The sequence below is a fragment of the Cherax quadricarinatus genome, chromosome 38 (genome assembly GCF_038502225.1).
Source record: "Cherax quadricarinatus isolate ZL_2023a chromosome 38, ASM3850222v1, whole genome shotgun sequence".
Lineage (NCBI taxonomy): Eukaryota > Metazoa > Arthropoda > Malacostraca > Decapoda > Parastacidae > Cherax > Cherax quadricarinatus.
Window position 1 is genome coordinate 27,818,280 of NC_091329.1, and position 18,057 is coordinate 27,836,336.

The following is an 18,057-nucleotide window of genomic DNA, read 5'->3' on the forward strand; positions in this document are numbered from 1 at the left end:
TTCATTGATTACGATAAACCTTCGTAAATTAGAAACCGAAGTTGATCAGATGAGGAATTATTCAGTCGTTGCACGGGAACCAAGATCCAATTTTATCATTTTTAAAATTGATAAATTGGCAGCTGCGCAGCCTAATAATAATCTAAACCTTTCCTTATATGAGGTAATAACAGTAGGACTAGGATTGCGGTGAAAGAGTTCAATGAAACCAGTTAGCCGGACTTGTGTTATGGAGATTTTACGTACAGTTCCTGCACTGGAAGGGTGAGGATGTTGTAGTTTAGAGGGTTATTTGAGGTGTTTTGTAGACACTCTTCTGGAACGACAGTGATTGAATGACAGTATAAGTATTTCTTCTTTCTTCGGATTACCCTACCTTGGCAGGAGGCTGCCGAAGATACATTCTGAAGTTATTACGTCGAAAACTTAGAGGAAGGAAAAGTAAATTGGGGATATATACATATAAAAAATGTATGTTGTGACTAAGTTAAGCCCAACACCATGACTTAACCTAGTAGTCGTAGTGAAGAATACGACCTGTCAGTTCAGTATGGACTACAAGGGGTTGTGACCCTTCCTGTCAGTTCAGTGTGGATTACCATGAGTCCTGACTCTTCCTGTCAGTGGAGGGAATTAACCATTGCTGACTTAGGACCCGAGCAAGATTTTAGATTTTTTTTTTTTCAATATTCTGTATTTTTTTTTTAACGTGGACGTGAAAATAATTTAATAAGCAAGTCCATTAGCGAAAATATTATCATCTTCAATCTTGCCCACCTGTGTTAACTGAACTGCCCACCTACCCATAGAATGGCTCCTATAGGCACTGAGGTTCTTGGGTAGTAAGATATTTTAGAAAGCATATAGGTAAATTTGAATAAAATACTGCTTCTCTCTTGGCATTCTGATAATGCCTAAATTAAATGGAGGAATTAAAAAAAGTGAATAAACTTATAGTTGTAAAAATATAAGTAAATTTACCATACCACGGACGAGAATAGAACCCGCGATCAGAGAGTCTCAGAACTCCATACCGTTCGTGGTATGGTTTGTTTGCAATCGTGTCATTACGATTTCGTGAGTCAAGTTAAGTAAATTTAGACAGTGTACGAGTGTTAGTAGTTCCAGCCTTAATGTTTAATTCGCCAAAGTAATTCATGCTCGGGTCTTGACCATCGGCTGGGCTCCCCGCTGGGGGAGTGTAGGTTGCTAGACGATAATAAAGACAGATCCCTGTGACAGGTATAGTTGTTGGTATGTGCATGATTCAAAATGATGACCTGAGCTACGAACCCAGAAGTTTTTGTTCCAATAATCCTAAACAGAGCGGAGGTCGGGTAATGTACAACAGACATGGAAGTCCAGAAAGTTGTTCAAAATCATCGTTACATTAAACCGTACATCTTTTAAATGAAAACTGAACAAATCTTTTTAGGCGACAAACTTTTATGGCAAATATGTAAATAAATGACCAGTTGCGAGTGTAAGTGAAATGGGATTATGAACTATTTGTGCATCTATTAATAATCATGTATAAACCTGGTGCCTATGTTATTAAGAAAATTAGCATAGATACGAATAACGAAGCTCAGGAAATGAGTCAATTAGAAAACACAGTATTAAAGAAAAGGTAAAATGACCGAAAATCTTAAGATAATGACTTTCCAACACGAAAGAATAGTAGAGAAGCCTGGGGCAGGCAGTGGTGGATGAGCTGATGGAAGACTTGAAAAGCTTGGGGCAAGCAGTGGTGGATGAGCTGATGGAAGACTTGAAAAGCTTGGGGCAGGCAGTGGTGGATGAGCTGATGGAAGACTTGAAAAGCTTGGGGCAAGCAGTGGTGGATGAGCTGATGGAAGACTTGAAAAGCTTGGGGCAAGCAGTGGTGGATGAGCTGATGGAAGACTTGAAAAGCTTGGGGCAGGCAGTGGTGGATGAGCTGATGGAAGACTTGAAAAGCTTGGGGCAGGCAGTGGTGGATGAGCTGATGGAAGACTTGAAAAGCTTGGGGCAAGCAGTGGTGGATGAGCTGATGGAAGACTTGAAAAGCTTGGGGCAAGCAGTGGCGGATGAGCTGATGGAAGACTTGAAAAGCTTGGGGCAGGCAGTGGTGGATGAGCTGATGGAAGACTTGAGAAGCTTGGGGCAAGCAGTGGTGGATGAGCTGATGGAAGACTTGAAAAGCTTGGGGCAGGCAGTGGTGGATGAGCTGATGGAAGACTTGAAAAGCTTGGGGCAAGCAGTGGTGGATGAGCTGATGGAAGACTTGAAAAGCTTGGGGCAGGCAGTGGTGGATGAGCTGATGGAAGACTTGAAAAGCTTGGGGCAAGCAGTGGTGGATGAGCTGATGGAAGACTTGAAAAGCTTGGGGCAGGCAGTGGTGGATGAGCTGATGGAAGACTTGAAAAGCTTGGGGCAAGCAGTGGTGGATGAGCTGATGGAAGACTTGAAAAGCTTGGGGCAGGCAGTGGTGGATGAGCTGATGGAAGACTTGAAAAGCTTGGGGCAGGCAGTGGTGGATGAGCTGATGGAAGACTTGAGAAGCTTGGGGCAAGCAGTGGTGGATGAGCTGATGGAAGACTTGAAAAGCTTGGGGCAGGCAGTGGTGGATGAGCTGATGGAAGACTTGAAAAGCTTGGGGCAGGCAGTGGTGGATGAGCTGATGGAAGACTTGAGAAGCTTGGGGCAGGCAGTGGTGGATGAGCTGATGGAAGACTTGAAAAGCTTGGGGCAGGCAGTGGTGGATGAGCTGATGGAAGACTTGAAAAGCTTGGGGCAGGCAGTGGTGGATGAGCTGATGGAAGACTTGAAAAGCTTGGGGCAGGCAGTGGTGGATGAGCTGATGGAAGACTTGAGAAGCTTGGGGCAGGCAGTGGTGGATGAGCTGATGGAAGACTTGAAAAGCTTGGGGCAGGCAGTGGTGGATGAGCTGATGGAAGACTTGAAAAGCTTGGGGCAGGCAGTGGTGGATGAGCTGATGGAAGACTTGAAAAGCTTGGGGCAGGCAGTGGTGGATGAGCTGATGGAAGACTTGAGAAGCTTGGGGCAGGCAGTGGTGGATGAGCTGATGGAAGACTTGAAAAGCTTGGGGCAGGCAGTGGTGGATGAGCTGATGGAAGACTTGAAAAGCTTGGGGCAGGCAGTGGTGGATGAGCTGATGGAAGACTTGAAAAGCTTGGGGCAGGCAGTGGTGGATGAGCTGATGGAAGACTTGAAAAGCTTGGGGCAGGCAGTGGTGGATGAGCTGATGGAAGACTTGAAAAGCTTGGGGCAAGCAGTGGTGGATGAGCTGATGGAAGACTTGAAAAGCTTGGGGCAGGCAGTGGTGGATGAGCTGATGGAAGACTTGAAAAGCTTGGGGCAGGCAGTGGTGGATGAGCTGATGGAAGACTTGAAAAGCTTGGGGCAGGCAGTGGTGGATGAGCTGATGGAAGACTTGAAAAGCTTGGGGCAAGCAGTGGTGGATGAGCTGATGGAAGACTTGAAAAGCTTGGGGCAGGCAGTGGTGGATGAGCTGATGGAAGACTTGAAAAGCTTGGGGCAGGCAGTGGTGGATGAGCTGATGGAAGACTTGAAAAGCTTGGGGCAGGCAGTGGTGGATGAGCTGATGGAAGACTTGAAGAGCTTGGGGCAGGCAGTGGTGGATGAGCTGATGGAAGACTTGAAGAGCTTGGGGCAGGCAGTGGTGGATGAGCTGATGGAAGACTTGAAAAGCTTGGGGCAGGCAGTGGTGGATGAGCTGATGGAAGACTTGAAAAGCTTGGGGCAGGCAGTGGTGGATGAGCTAATGGAAGACTTGAAAAGCTTGGGGCAGGCAGTGGTGGATGAGCTGATGGAAGACTTGAAAAGCTTGGGGCAGGCAGTGGTGGATGAGCTGATGGAAGACTTGAAAAGCTTGGGGCAGGCAGTGGTGGATGAGCTGATGGAAGACTTGAAAAGCTTGGGGCAGGCAGTGGTGGATGAGCTGATGGAAGACTTGAAAAGCTTGGGGCAGGCAGTAGTGGATGAGCTGATGGAAGACTTGAAAAGCTTGGGGCAGGCAGTGGTGGATGAGATGATGGAAGACTTTAAAAGCTTGGGGCAGGCAGTGGTGGATGAGCTGATGGAAGACTTGAAAAGCTTGGGGCAGGCAGTGGTGGATGAGCTGATGGAAGACTTGAAAAGCTTGGGGCAGGCAGTGGTGGTTGAGCTGATGGAAGACTTTAAAAGCTTGGGGCAGGCAGTGGTGGATGAGCTGATGGAAGACTTGAGAAGCTTGGGGCAGGCAGTGGTGGATGAGCTGATGGAAGACTTGAAAAGCTTGGGGCAGGCAGTGGTGGATGAGCTGATGGAAGACTTGAAAAGCTTGGGGCAGGCAGTGGTGGATGAGCTGATGGAAGACTTGAAAAGCTTGGGGCAAGCAGTGGTGGATGAGCTGATGGAAGACTTGAAAAGCTTGGGGCAAGCAGTGGTGGATGAGCTGATGGAAGACTTGAAAAGCTTGGGGCAAGCAGTGGTGGATGAGCTGATGGAAGACTTGAAAAGCTTGGGGAAGCCAGTGGTGGATGAGTTGATGGAAGACTTGAAAAGCTTGGGGCAGGCAGTGGTGGATGAGCTGATGGAAGACTTGAGAAGCTTGGGGCAGGCAGTGGTGGATGAGCTGATGGAAGACTTGAAAAGCTTGGGGCAGGCAGTGGTGGATGAGCTGATGGAAGACTTGAAAAGCTTGGGGCAGGCAGTGGTGGATGAGCTGATGGAAGACTTGAAAAGCTTGGGGCAGGCAGTGGTGGATGAGCTGATGGAAGACTTGAAAAGCTTGGGGCAGGCAGTGGTGGATGAGCTGATGGAAGACTTGAAAAGCTTGGGGCAGCCAGTGGTGGATGAGCTGATGGAAGACTTGAAAAGCTTGGGGCAGGCAGTGGTGGATGAGATGAGGGAAGAATTGAGAAGCATGGTGCAGGCAGTGGGTGGCTCTGTATTCTTGGTGGTAACTCTTAACTTGCTGTACTGTAAAATGTAACACTAAAACTGGCGCAATCATCAACGAGAGCAAGACACTTTGTAATCTTTATAATACTTACGCGTCAAAACAAAATCAAAACAGAAAACAATCCCTCAGATGAACGCAGAGCAACGGTGAGTCCCGAAGAGCAATGTATCCCTGGATCAAATGAAAGCTTTCATTGTTACATCATTGGGATAATTTTTTTTTATTGATGGTAGATCACCTATCTCTAGTAATGACTCCATGGAATCATTACTAGTGTTAATAGATATTAATTTTCGAGAAACAATCATACCCTTATCCTTTAGTCTCTCCCAAACAATTGAGCACAATATTGCTTTCCAGTCACAGGACTGGAATGGCAGAATCAATACAGATTCATAGCAGTCACTGCTACTTACAGTTCACAAGCTAGTGGAATGGTAGAACAAATGACAGTTTAGCAAACTTTAGCTGTCCTGAAAGTTAAAGATTCGATGAACTGAGAGAAGCCTACACATGTCCAGTGTGATATAAATAATTTTGTCTAAGTTATTAATAACTCGGGTACTCTTCCAGGTGACGGGTCGTGATTGTCATTCTGTATAGAATGAAGGCTGTCTAGCACTCGTCTAAAAATGTCTATATTAAGAGAAGAAAGTTTACTTTGTATTGATGAAAACGAGATTTGATATTAATGTCAAATGAGCTTTACAATCCATGCAAGTTTCTAAGCATAAATGAATTGATAAAATAAAAATGAAACGTATATTCTTAATTGTCAAGAAGCAAATATCTTGTAAGTAAATAACTTCAAAATACTTATAATTAGACTCACGAAATCGTAATGACACGATTGCAAACAAACCATACCACGCGACGGTCTGGAGTTTTGAGACTCTCTGATCGCGGGTTCTATCCCCGCCCGTGTTATGGTTTACTTAAAATTAGAGAAGTTAGACCCAAGCTAAATTATGCACTGTGCGGAAGAATCTCTGAAGGATTCCTAATACAACTCCGACAACGGAATGATGACATGACCAACTGAGTTCTATTTTTGTTAGCTTCCTTTGTTATGACTTACTAACATCTGACCATTCTAAGGCACACCAATAAAAATATCTAGGAGAGACATAAATAGTTAATATGACACCATGCGGATGGTTTAAAAACAGCTTAATATAGGATCTATTTAAATGTATCCATCTTCTTACATTCCCTCCATCTCTTTCCTAATACATCCCGCGGAGCCATAACATACAGAATTCGTTATAAAATATTAAATACGATTCCAAACTAGAACAGTCACTGACACCCACTATCAAAAATATCCAGTACCAGTCGGTATCCCGTCATTAAAAAGCATGTCAGGTATCCAGTGGAGATGACAGAGACCTCAGAAGCCTGGTCAATGACCGGGCCGCGGGGACGTTGACCCCAGGAACACACTAGGTTGGTAGCCAATGCTGCTACCGAATTTGAGACCTGACAAATAGTTCAATGTCTAAATGATCGCTAGTCCAGTATTTTTACATCATTAGGGAACTCGAAGCATTCCTTTATTCTTGATGATTAGCAACTGAGATGTGGAACTATGGAGGTAACTCAGGTATTTAGAAGTTGGCTAGTTGGTGTTCGCATCGCTATTGGGCCGTGCGGACGTGCTGCGCAGTAGCTCCTGATTGAGTTGGCTTTTGCACAGTGTTGACGTGTACTTGGCTCTGTGAAGACCTGTTTGCGCGCTCTCTAGAATTGAAGCAAGATGCCCTCTATCGAGCAACTTTACCAACAGCTTAAGGAAGAATTGAGGTTGGCGAATATGGAAATTCGGCGACTGACCGAGGAAAACAAAAAGATTCGGAGTAGTCCTCCTGTTTTGAGTCCTCAGGTCAAGAAGGGAAACTGGTCAGTGGCTGGACAGCAGGGAAAGAAGTTGACGATCAAGAAGACGAATGGAAAGGTAGAAACGATGAAGAAGAAAGAGACTGCCGTGGAAACTGTTGTGGAAACATCCAATACATTCTCAGTGCTACCCGACGAATGTGAGTCGACTACTGGGAACGTCACGACGAAAGACATTAAGGAAGGTACGAATATTGTTGTTGTTGGGGATAGCCAAGTTAGGTATATGGATAGGGCGTTCTGCTTGAAGGACAGGAGTAGGAGACAGAGAGTTTGCTTTCCTGGGGCTGGGATGGAGGATATTGTTAGCCGTCTGGATGACATCATGAGAGGTAATGGGAGCAATCCTATTATCTGTCTCAGTGCTGGAGGCAACGATGTTGGCAGACGTAGGAGTGAGGACCTGATTAGCAGGTATAGGTCAGCAATAGAAATAATTAGAAGTAAGGGTGGGAACCCTCTCATATGTGGTATTTTGCCAAGGAGGGGAGTTGGAAGTGAATGGTTGTCCAGGGCAATTGGTGTCAATTGCTGGCTGGACAAATACTGTAAGGAAAATGCGGTAACATTCATTGACAACTGGGACCTCTTCTATGGCAGAAATGACATGTATGCTAGGGATAGGGTTCACTTATCTAGGTGTGGGGTGGGAGCACTGGCAACTGCAGTGGAGGGAGCAGTTAGGACTTTAAACTAGGAATAGTTAGTGGTATGGGTTTTGGCAGGAAAACAGTGAATTCCCAGTGTAGTAATATTACGAGTTCTAGGGGAACTAGTAATAATAAGAACGAGATAGATATTGAAAAGCCAGGGACCTTGGGTGATAAGGACAGTAATAGGTTTAGTAGAAAAATAGAAATGAGCAGGAAGGGTAAAGAGAAAGGAGAGTCTTTCAATGTTTATTATGCTAATTGCCGTAGTGCTAGGAATAAGATGGACGAGTTGAGATTAGTTGCTAGTGTAGGTAACATTGATGTATTTGCCTTAACTGAGACGTGGTTTAATTCAAAAAGTCGGGACATGCCTGCGGAATGTCATATTCAGGGTTTTAAATTGTTCCAAGTAGATAGAAGTATCGGGAAGGGGGGTGGGGTGGCATTGTATGTCCGAGATCGCTTGAACTGTTGCATAAAAACGGGTATTAAGTCTGAAGTAACACATACAGAGTCTGTTTGGATAGAATTTTCAGAGGGACATGAAAAACTGATTTTAGGAGTGATATACCGTCCCCCAAACTTAGATAGGGACTAAGGGAAACTACTATGGGAGGAAATTGTTAAGGCCACAAGGCACGATAATGTAGTAGGAGACTAACTTTAGTCATGTAGATTGGAATTTCTTGACTGGGAATTTAGAATCATACGACTTCTTAGAAGTATTTCAGGATTGTTTTTTGAAGCAGTTTGTGACAGAAACTACAAGGGGAAATAACCTGCTTGACTTAGTTATGGCAAACAATGACTCCCTTGTTAATAATTTAGAAATTTCAGAGGAACTGGGTGCTAGCGACCACAAATCAATTACATTTAGCATTGAATGGAAGTACGATAGTAGCGATAACTCAGTAACAGTCCCAGATTTTCGCTTAGCAGATTACGATGGGCTTAGAGAACACTTATCATCTGTTGACTGGGGTAACGAAGAGAGCTATCAATATGACAGTTTTCTGAACACTATACATGCTGCTCAAAGAGCGTTTATCCCATATAAAGAAATTAGATCAAATAGAAATGACCCAAAATGGATGAATAATAGGCTCAAATATCTACTAGGGCATAAGAAAGGAATTTATAGGCGTATCAAAAGAGGCGAGGGTCATCTTATGAATCAGTATATTGACATTAAGAGGGACATTAAAAAGGGGATAAGAAAAGCTAAAAGGGACTATGAAATTAAAGTTGCTAGGGATTCTAAAACTAACCCAAAAAGTTTTTTCCAGGTCTATAGAACAAAAGTTAGAGATAAGATAGGTCCCCTTAAAAATAACTATGAGCACCTTACTGACAAAGAGAATGAAATGTGCTCGATTTTTAATAATTATTTTCTCTCAGTTTTTACACAGGAAAACACTAACAATATTCCAGTAATTAATTTTTACCGTGGGCTAGAAGAAGATAAATTATGTAACATCACAGTCACTAGTGAGATGGTTGTGAAGCAGATAGACAGACTGAAGCAAAATAAGTCGCCGGGTCCTGATGAGGTTTTTTCAAGGGTTCTTAAGGAATGCAAAATGAAACTCTGTGAACCATTAACTAATATTTTTAATTTATCTCTTCAAACAGGTGTAGTGTCTGATATGTGGAAGATGGCTAATGTAACTCCTATTTTTAAAACAGGGGACAAGTCGTTACCGTCAAATTACCGCCCAATAAGCCTGACCTCAATTGTAGGCAAATTGCTAGAGTCAATTATAGCTGAGATTATAAGAAGCCATCTCGATAAGCATAGCTTGATTAATGATACTCAGCATGGATTCACAAGAGGCCGGTCTTGTCTAACTAATTTATTAACTTTCTTCAGTAAAGCTTTTGAGGCTGTTGACCACAATAAAGAATTTGATATTATTTACTTAGATTTTAGTAAGGCTTTTGATAGAGTTCCGCACCATAGACTGTTAAAGAAAGTGGCAGCTCATGGCATTGGGGGAAAAGTGCTCTCGTGGATCGAGTTATGGCTCACTGACAGGAAGCAGAGTGTGTCCATAAATGGGGTTAAATCCGAGTGGGGATCTGTTTATAATATATATCAATGATCTTGATGAGGAAATTACTAGTGATATGAGCAAATTCGCAGATGACACAAAGATAGGTAGGATAATTGATTCAAACGTAGATGTTATGGAACTTCAGGAGGATTTAAACAAACTCTATTCTTGGTCAGAAAAGTGGCAGATGCAGTTCAATGTAGATAAATGCAAGGTTCTGAAGCTCGGGAGTGTCCATAACCGTAGGACTTATAATTTAAATGATGGAGAACTTAGCCATACAGATTGCGAAAAGGACTTGGGGGTTATGGTGAGCAGCAACCTTAAACCAAGACAGCAATGCCTAAGCGTACGTAATAAGGCAAATAGATTACTGGGATTTATATCAAGAAGTGTAAGCAACAGAAGTCCAGAGGTCATACTGCAGCTATATACATCATTAGTAAGGCCTCACCTAGATTATGCAGCTCAGTTCTGGTCTCCGTATTACAAAATGGACATAAATTCGTTAGAAAACATTCAGCGTAGGATGATTAAATTAATACATAGCATTAGAAATCTTCCTTATGAAGAAAGATTGAAGACTCTTAAGTTACATTCACTTGTTAGACGAAGCATGAGGGAAGACCTGATCGAAGTGTATAAGTGGAAGATAGGTATTATTAAAGGGGATATTAATAAGGTCTTGAGGATGTCTCTCCAAGAGAGAACCCGCAGTAATGGATTTAAATTAGATAAGTTTAGATTTAGAAAGGACATAGGAAAGTATTGGTTTGGAAATAGGGTAGTTGATGAGTGGAACAGTCTACCTAGTTGGGTTATTGAGGCTAGGACTTTGGGTAGTTTCAAATCTAGGTTGGATAAGTACACGAGTGGGAAGGGTTGGATTTGAGTGGGACTTTCACACCAGAGCTTATTTCTTGGGTGGCATTGAAAATTGGGTTGGGCAAATGTTTTGTTAGTGGGATGAATTGTGGAGGACCTGCCTAGTATGGGCCAGCAGGCCTCCTGCAGTGTTCCTCCTTTCTTGTGTTCTTGTGTTACTCTTTCCTAGAGTTCCAGAAGAGTATAGACGAGAGAAAATATCAGCGAATAGAGAAATATACCGTTGGGAAAACTGTAGCAGTGGTTAATGTTAGGCAGAGTATTGCAGACTCTGCAATAACCTCGACTTTATGCAAATGAGGTAACAGCCTGCAGACTGGGCTCGATGTAGGTGCAACCTGTGTTCATTCTCTCGCGTATGTAATATTCGTTCTTAATGTACAGCAAGGAAAATGTGACTTTATATTAAAGATGTATTTCATGTAAATGAGAAATTTTACTCTTTACATTTAGGTTAGTTTAGGTAAATTTAAATTCGGTGACGTTAGGCTATGGTTTGTTAGGCTTGGTTATCTTAGGTAATATTAAATTTGGGTTTAGTTAGATTACTTTAGATTATGTCAGGTTTTGGTAGTCATTAACACCACCAATGTAAGTTAACCTATTTTTAATGTTGAAATTATAATGTTACTTGCACGTGAAGTGCATTTTCTCCATAAAGATATTACTTATGTTTTGGTATAACACAGGTATAGTATGTGATAAATGGTTTAAAAACTGACACGTTGAAGATTGAGACACTTACGCAACATATGGGAATCTTTACTGAGGAAATGCTTCACACACACAGTGGTTCACCTGACTACAGTATATAAGCCACTCCTACGGCCATATGCTGTCCTTCCTACAAGATTGATGGACTGAACACATCGATTCTAGGCTGAGGGACTGATTACCTCAAACTACTCCTCTCCTTACACCTTTCTGCTTTGTATTGGACTAATGAAGCCACTGTGTGGCGAACGTTTCTTCAGTAAAGATTCCCACATGTTGCATAAAGGAACAGTATGGCCTGCGACCTAGTCGTAATGGGATTCAAAGTGGAGCAAACAAAACTCAATAATAGTATACGACTTGTATTTTCCTTCACCAGAACAAATTGCCAAATATTTACCTTACACTGTGTATAAAAGTGAAATAGCACATGTACCACACAGTGACACAAGATAGCTATTACACGCACAGGTGATGATGGCTGTTGACCTGGTCGTAATGGCGCTTGCAGCTAAAATAAACACAGCAGTACTCTTTAACTTGAATTTTCCTTCACCAAGTATGTATAATATGTACAGTTATGTACATTATGTGCAAGAGTTTGAAATATAAGTGTACTGCACGGTAATAAAGGCAAAGACAAAAGCCAGAGAGAGAGAGAGAGAGAGAGAGAGAGAGAGAGAGAGAGAGAGAGAGAGAGAGAGAGAGAGAGAGAGAGAGAGAGAAAGAGAGAGTGAGAGTGAGTGAGAGTGAGAGAGTGAGAGTGAGAGAGAGTGAGAGACAGATCCGTTCTTAACCAGCGGCTATGCGAGTCTGACAAGTGCTGACTGTGAGTGATACCACATCACCTCAGCACTTGGCAGGCCCACCTGATGATTCATTAATGAACCAAGGTACTGATTTAACGTTGGGGCCGCCAAAAGATCGTTAAACCTTTAGCACCCGGTTCGCTGGTTGGGAGGCAGCCTATATGGGAGTGTGCACATACACGAATAAAATGTGACATACACTTTGCATGCCACAATAGCAGAAAAAAAGTCAGTGTGTGCCATAATCAACCAGACTCGTATCATGCCATAGTCCATATGACTTGCTTTACCTGATAGACATTATTTACAAAAAAATATCAGCTGAGGAGAGAATGGACTGACTTTCCCCCTATGAACACGTAATAATATAATATCTTTACTTTTACAAATACATGTACAAGGTATACAGTCTTAGCTGACATCAGTGACATACTACACAGAAAGCCCCTTGTTATGCAAAGCATTTCGGACAAATTAGGTCAGTGTCCCAGGATGCGACCCACACCAGTCGACTAACACCCAGGTACCTATTATACTTATAGGTGCACATAGACAGCAGGTGTGTCTTTTATTTTTTTTACAAAGTACAATAAAGATCGAAAACCAAAACCTTGTCATTGTGGTAGTATACAAGCCTCCAGATGCAACTTTCCAGCAATTCCAGGAACAGCTTTTGAAAACTGACCACTGTCTGGAAAATCTCCCAACTCCTGCCCCAAACATCTTGCTACTGGGAGATTTCAACTTGAGACATCTAAAATGGAAGAGTGTAGCGAATAATATTTTAGTAGAGATCACCCCAGGAGGCAGCTCACATGAAAAATCATACACACACGAGCTATTAAATCTCCGCACCAAATCCACCTTAAATCAGCAACTATTACAGCCTACAAGACTGGAAAATATACTGAACCTCATTTTCACTAACAACGATGATCTGATATATAATATAACAATATCAAAGAAAATACATTCTGATCACAACATAACAGAGGTATAGACATGTATGCACAGGGCTCCTGATAGCAAAATGTGATCAGTTATGAGAGGTGCCTTCGCAAAATTCAACTTCAATAACAAAAAATATACAATGGGAACAAGTCAACCATGTACTAAATGAAACAAGCTGGAAAGATATCCTGAACAAGGATCCAAACCTTTGCGTAGAAAAAATTAACTCTGTCACTTGAGGGCTGCTCAAGGCACATTTCATTAAGAAAAAGAAGCCATACCACGGGTGTCACGTGAATCAAGAAAAAGAAAGAGAAGATGTAAACTAGAGAGAGAGAGACGCTTCCTATACAGGCAAAGGCTAAGAATCGCAGAGCTGCTGAGAAGGGCCAGTATATCTGGAATACGAAGGGAGATACTGGTCAGAGAAATAGCAAATATCGAACTTAAGGAATCTTACAGGAGACAAGAATCTCAGGAAGAACTAAAGGGAAATTGAAAGAAACCCAAAATACTTCTTCTCTTATGCCAAATCTAAGGGAAAAACAACTTCCAGTACTGGCCCCCTGCTTAGGCGAGATGAGATCTACACAGATGACAGCAAAGAAATGAGTGAGATACTAAAATTCCAATACGACTCAGTGTTCAGCGAGTCGTTACCCAAACTAAGGGTCGGCAATTTAAATGAATTCTTTATGACCGAAACCCAAAATCTGATCATCTCAAAAATCTCTGAAATTATCCTAACACCAAAAGAAAGGCAATAAATGGCTGCAAGAAGCCCCCTGTCATGTGCCTTCAACATTCTATGGAGAGGAAGCATGGACACAGAGGTCATCCCACACTCACTAAAATCAACAGACATACCTCTGCTTTACAAAGGTGGCAGTACAGCAATTGCAAAATACTGCAGACCGATAACACTAACATCCCATATCACAAAAATCTTTGAAAGGGTTCTAAGAAGCAAGATTGCCACCACCTAGATACTCATCAATTACATAACCCAGGGCAACATGGGCTTAAAGCAGGTTGCTCCTGCCTGTCCCAGCTACTGGACTATTATGATGTAATATACACAGACTGCGAAAGCCTTCGAAAAGTGCGACCACGGTGATTACACCGTGGTCGCGTGGTAAAGGAATAACAGGAAAAGTTGGTAGATGGATCTTTAACTTCCTATCAAATAGAACACAAAGTGTAATAGTAAACAGATTAAAGTCTGAGGCAGCTACAGTGAAAAATCTCTGTTCCACAAGGCACAGTACTCGCTCCCATCCTATTCCTCATCCTCATATCTGACAGAGATGTAAGCCATAGCTCCGTGTCTTCCTTTGCAGATGACACCCGAATTGCAATGACAGTGTCCTCCATTGAAAACACTGCAAGACTCCAAGTGGACATTAATAAAACAATATGAAGTTCAATGAAGAGAAATTTCAACTACTCAGATATTGAAATCTTGAGGAAATTAAAACTGTATCAGGGTATACAAATTCTAATCTCACAAACAGATCGAAAAAGTAATGTGAAGGACCTGGGAGTCATAATGCTGGAGGATCTCACCTTCAAATACCACAGCAATGTATCTTCCTCATCTGCTAGAAAAACGATAGGATGGATAAGGAGAACCTTCAAAATTAGGGACCCTAAGACCATGATGATTCTCTTCAAATAGCCTGTTCTCTATAGGGTGGAATACTGCTGTACACTAACCTTCACTTCTAGGCAGGCGAAATTGCTGACCTGGAGAGTGTACAGAAAACCTTCACTGCACACATAAGTACGATATGGCACCTAAATTTCTGGGAACGGTTGAAGTCCCTTGATTTGTATTCCCAAGAATGCAGGTGAAAAAGATGCATGATAACGCAGTCTTGGAAAATTCTAGAGGGATTAGTACCAAACTTGCACATGAAAAACACTCCCTATGAAAGCAAAAGACTCGGCAGGAGATGCAACATTCCCCCAATGAAAAGCAGGAGCGCCACGAGTATGCTAAGAGACAACATATTAAGTGGCATTGGCCCAAGACTGTTCAACTGCCTCCCTGCATAAGGGGGATTACCAATAGACCCCTGGCTGTCTTCAAGAAGGCGCTGGACAGGCACCTGAAGTCAGTACCTGATCAGCTGGGCTGTGGTTCGTACGTTGATATACGTACCTCGTTAACAGGCTGGTTGATCAGGCCTCGTGGTAACAGTCTCGATGTAGGTAACAGCTAAGACCTGTTACCTACATCAACTCATTTAAAAGCTTTTTATTATGAGACATAGAAGTAGGGAACAGGATGAAGTTTGAGGCATCTGTGGTCTAGCAATTTCAGTTGATCAACTATTTCATTGATATCGTTATGCTGTACGAATGTTCCAGACTCGAGTCATCCTGGGAATAAATGATCTCAGATGAAGTGATGTTCTGGAGAAGGTACAGCCAGAGTAAAGTTGCTGCTTCCTGTCCGTCTTGATGTGTAGAAGCTCACTTATTGCTGTCCTCGGAGTGGAGCCAAGTGTGGTGGTACTTTGACAATATTGGCCTTGTACATGACAGATATATCCAGACTGGGTCCAGGCGAGAGATAAGGAGTCTTGCTCTGATCTCTATTCTGCCAAGAAGTTTCAGATGAGAATACTCACACCTTGAGTATTATCCAAAAAAGTGGAGAATACTCACGGTGTGAGCGTACTTGTGCCTGGTACAGAATCATGCAACCTCAGATGTCGAGCAGATGCAAGATACGTCGAAATGCTAGGCTTCCTGGGCACCTTTAACAATGTTTACAACGCGGTTCTTCATGGTCAGTTTGGAGTCGAATTTCACCCAAAGTATATCAGCTTCATCCCCAGGTACCAACATTCTTAAATTTGTACTTACCAATGCATTACCATCATGGTGCCTAGAGATGATCATTGATGTGTTCTCAGAAGCAAATGTTACCTGCCATCTTTTACCTCAGACTTGTATAGCTCTTAGCTGGTGATTGATACAGCGTAGAGCAGGTGACATTTCCTCTCTGGGATAAGTAAATGTCAGCGTGCAGTCGTCTGCATATGCATGTGATTCTGGGATGAGATGGAGGAATCCCTGGCGCCATACTCGGTCGAAAGCACCAGCAATGTCCAGTGCTACTACACAGTTGACATTGGATTCATCCAGTGACTGGTGCCACTTAGTGGAGAGGTTTAACAATATATCAGAGGCAGAGTAATCTTTTCTGAAGCCATACTGACAGTCACAAAGTAGTGAGTGGTAGTCCAAAAACTGTCATTTGTCGTGAGATTATTGTCACGAGAATCTTGCCAGTGACATACAGGAGTAACATTGGTCTGTAGTTACTGATTTCTGCTCTGCTCTTCTTTTTGTGAACAGCCAGGTTGTACGTTTAGATTCCTCACCCATTCTTTTGGGATCTTCAGTGTTGTAAAAGCAGCTTTGTGGTCAGACGATCCTCATATCCGAGAGGTTGGCAGGTGACTACCTTTTGCCAGATCACTCACTACTGGATCGAGGGAGAAGCCAGATATGTGAGTAGGGAAATCAACAAAGTTTCTCATGCCAAACACTGCAATAAGGTCATCAAAGTCCCTCTGCATAAATGCAGAACCATAAGGGAGTCCACATTTTCCACTGGCAAGTTGATGGGGTCTGTATGCTGCTAATGAGATCTGTATATCGCACATGATAGTACAGAGGTACTAGTGTTTATGCATAGCTTAAAGAACATGATTTTTAGGTGAGTAGGGATGGCAACATCAGTGAGTTGGGCTGTACACTTTTAGAGAAGCATACAGAAACACTCCTCCTTACCCCTTACCTGTCACTTTGTCCAAGAGGTGTAGCCAGCATTTCCTGTAAGATTTCCCATAGTTCTGTCGTCCAAAAATGTTTCAACTACAGTGATCATGTCAGGATGTCTAGTGTTCACGAAACTGCCTGAGCTCTCCAACACTGGTAATGAATCCTCCGATGTTGGCCGACAGGATATTGATAGACTGGCTCATGACTGTGTTCAGTTTGATTTGGTAGGACACTGTGGCAGCCACTGGGATGTAGGTCTGTGGTCTTGTATAAGGCACAAAACCACCTGCTGGGCCAAGATAGAAGTATCTAGGTGGGTGACGTGCGAGTGTGTTCACCAGTTCAGAGATCCTGCTGGTTCGTTCCGAGAACAGGTCTCTTAACAGGAGATCCTGTCTGTCAAGTTTCTTTTTCTACTGGAAATGGTCCTCCTGATGTCCCCTCCTGTGACAGTAACTGCACCTGGTGTCTCGTAGGCAGTTGTCAGTGGTGTGCTCCTACTGGTGACAGCGAGAGCACTGCCTAGGTGCCTGGGGGGGGGGTGGACTCCTATTTGTTGTACCTCTTGTGTTTTGCTGCTGAATCAGCAGCTGATTTATCTGTAGATTCTGCTGCTGGTGACTCTGATGATTATGAATCTGACGAGTTTTTTTCCTGGAGTACTGTAAAAAAATATTTATATAAAATACCTCTCCATATATGTTATTTTCCGTGTAGTATACTGAAAGCGGACATATTTTATTCCTGTCAGTCAGTCAGTGGCCAGGACAGGAGCAGATGAGAAGTGTGTTTAGTTCAGTATGAGATGGATGGTGACGGGGGTAAAGTCATCATGTTTGGGCGGTAATTTGAGTAAGTAATTTTGTTAATTTTTTTAGTGTATACCATAGGTGTTTGTGTTTAAATACTCTCCAAAACACAGGCCCCTGCATACTAGAGCTTTACAAATAAACATGAGAGCACTTAATGTTTCCACTGAAGGCTACGTAGCCTAAAGAAACAGGGGTGTCATGGAGCCTCCCTGTTCATAAATGTTCATTTCTTTTAACTCATTAGTAGCAGTGTGCTAGTGAGTTTATGTGAACTGGAGTGTGGTGGTTTTGGTAGTAGTTATAAGTTGTATATAAGTTATTAACATAGATACATTTTTATATAGGCGAGTTTTTGTCCTTCCTTCCAGGAACATTTTAAGTTACGACATAAAAGTCGTAACAGTGCCTTCTTCCTCCTCCACGCCCTCTACCACGCCTTCGTACAGGTCTATAAGATGTGTCCACGCTGTTCGTACCTAGGTGCAGCATTTGTTTAGGCGCAATGTTGGTCCTCTG

At 42.7% G+C, this 18,057-nt stretch overlaps 1 long non-coding RNA gene across 2 annotated transcripts in view; it reads right to left on the bottom strand.

The window, feature by feature from the left end:
* LOC128692871 (uncharacterized) overlaps nt 1–18,057 on the bottom strand; it is a 626,907-nt gene that overhangs the window by 409,676 nt on the left and 199,174 nt on the right. The gene's annotated exons all lie outside the window — the stretch shown is intronic.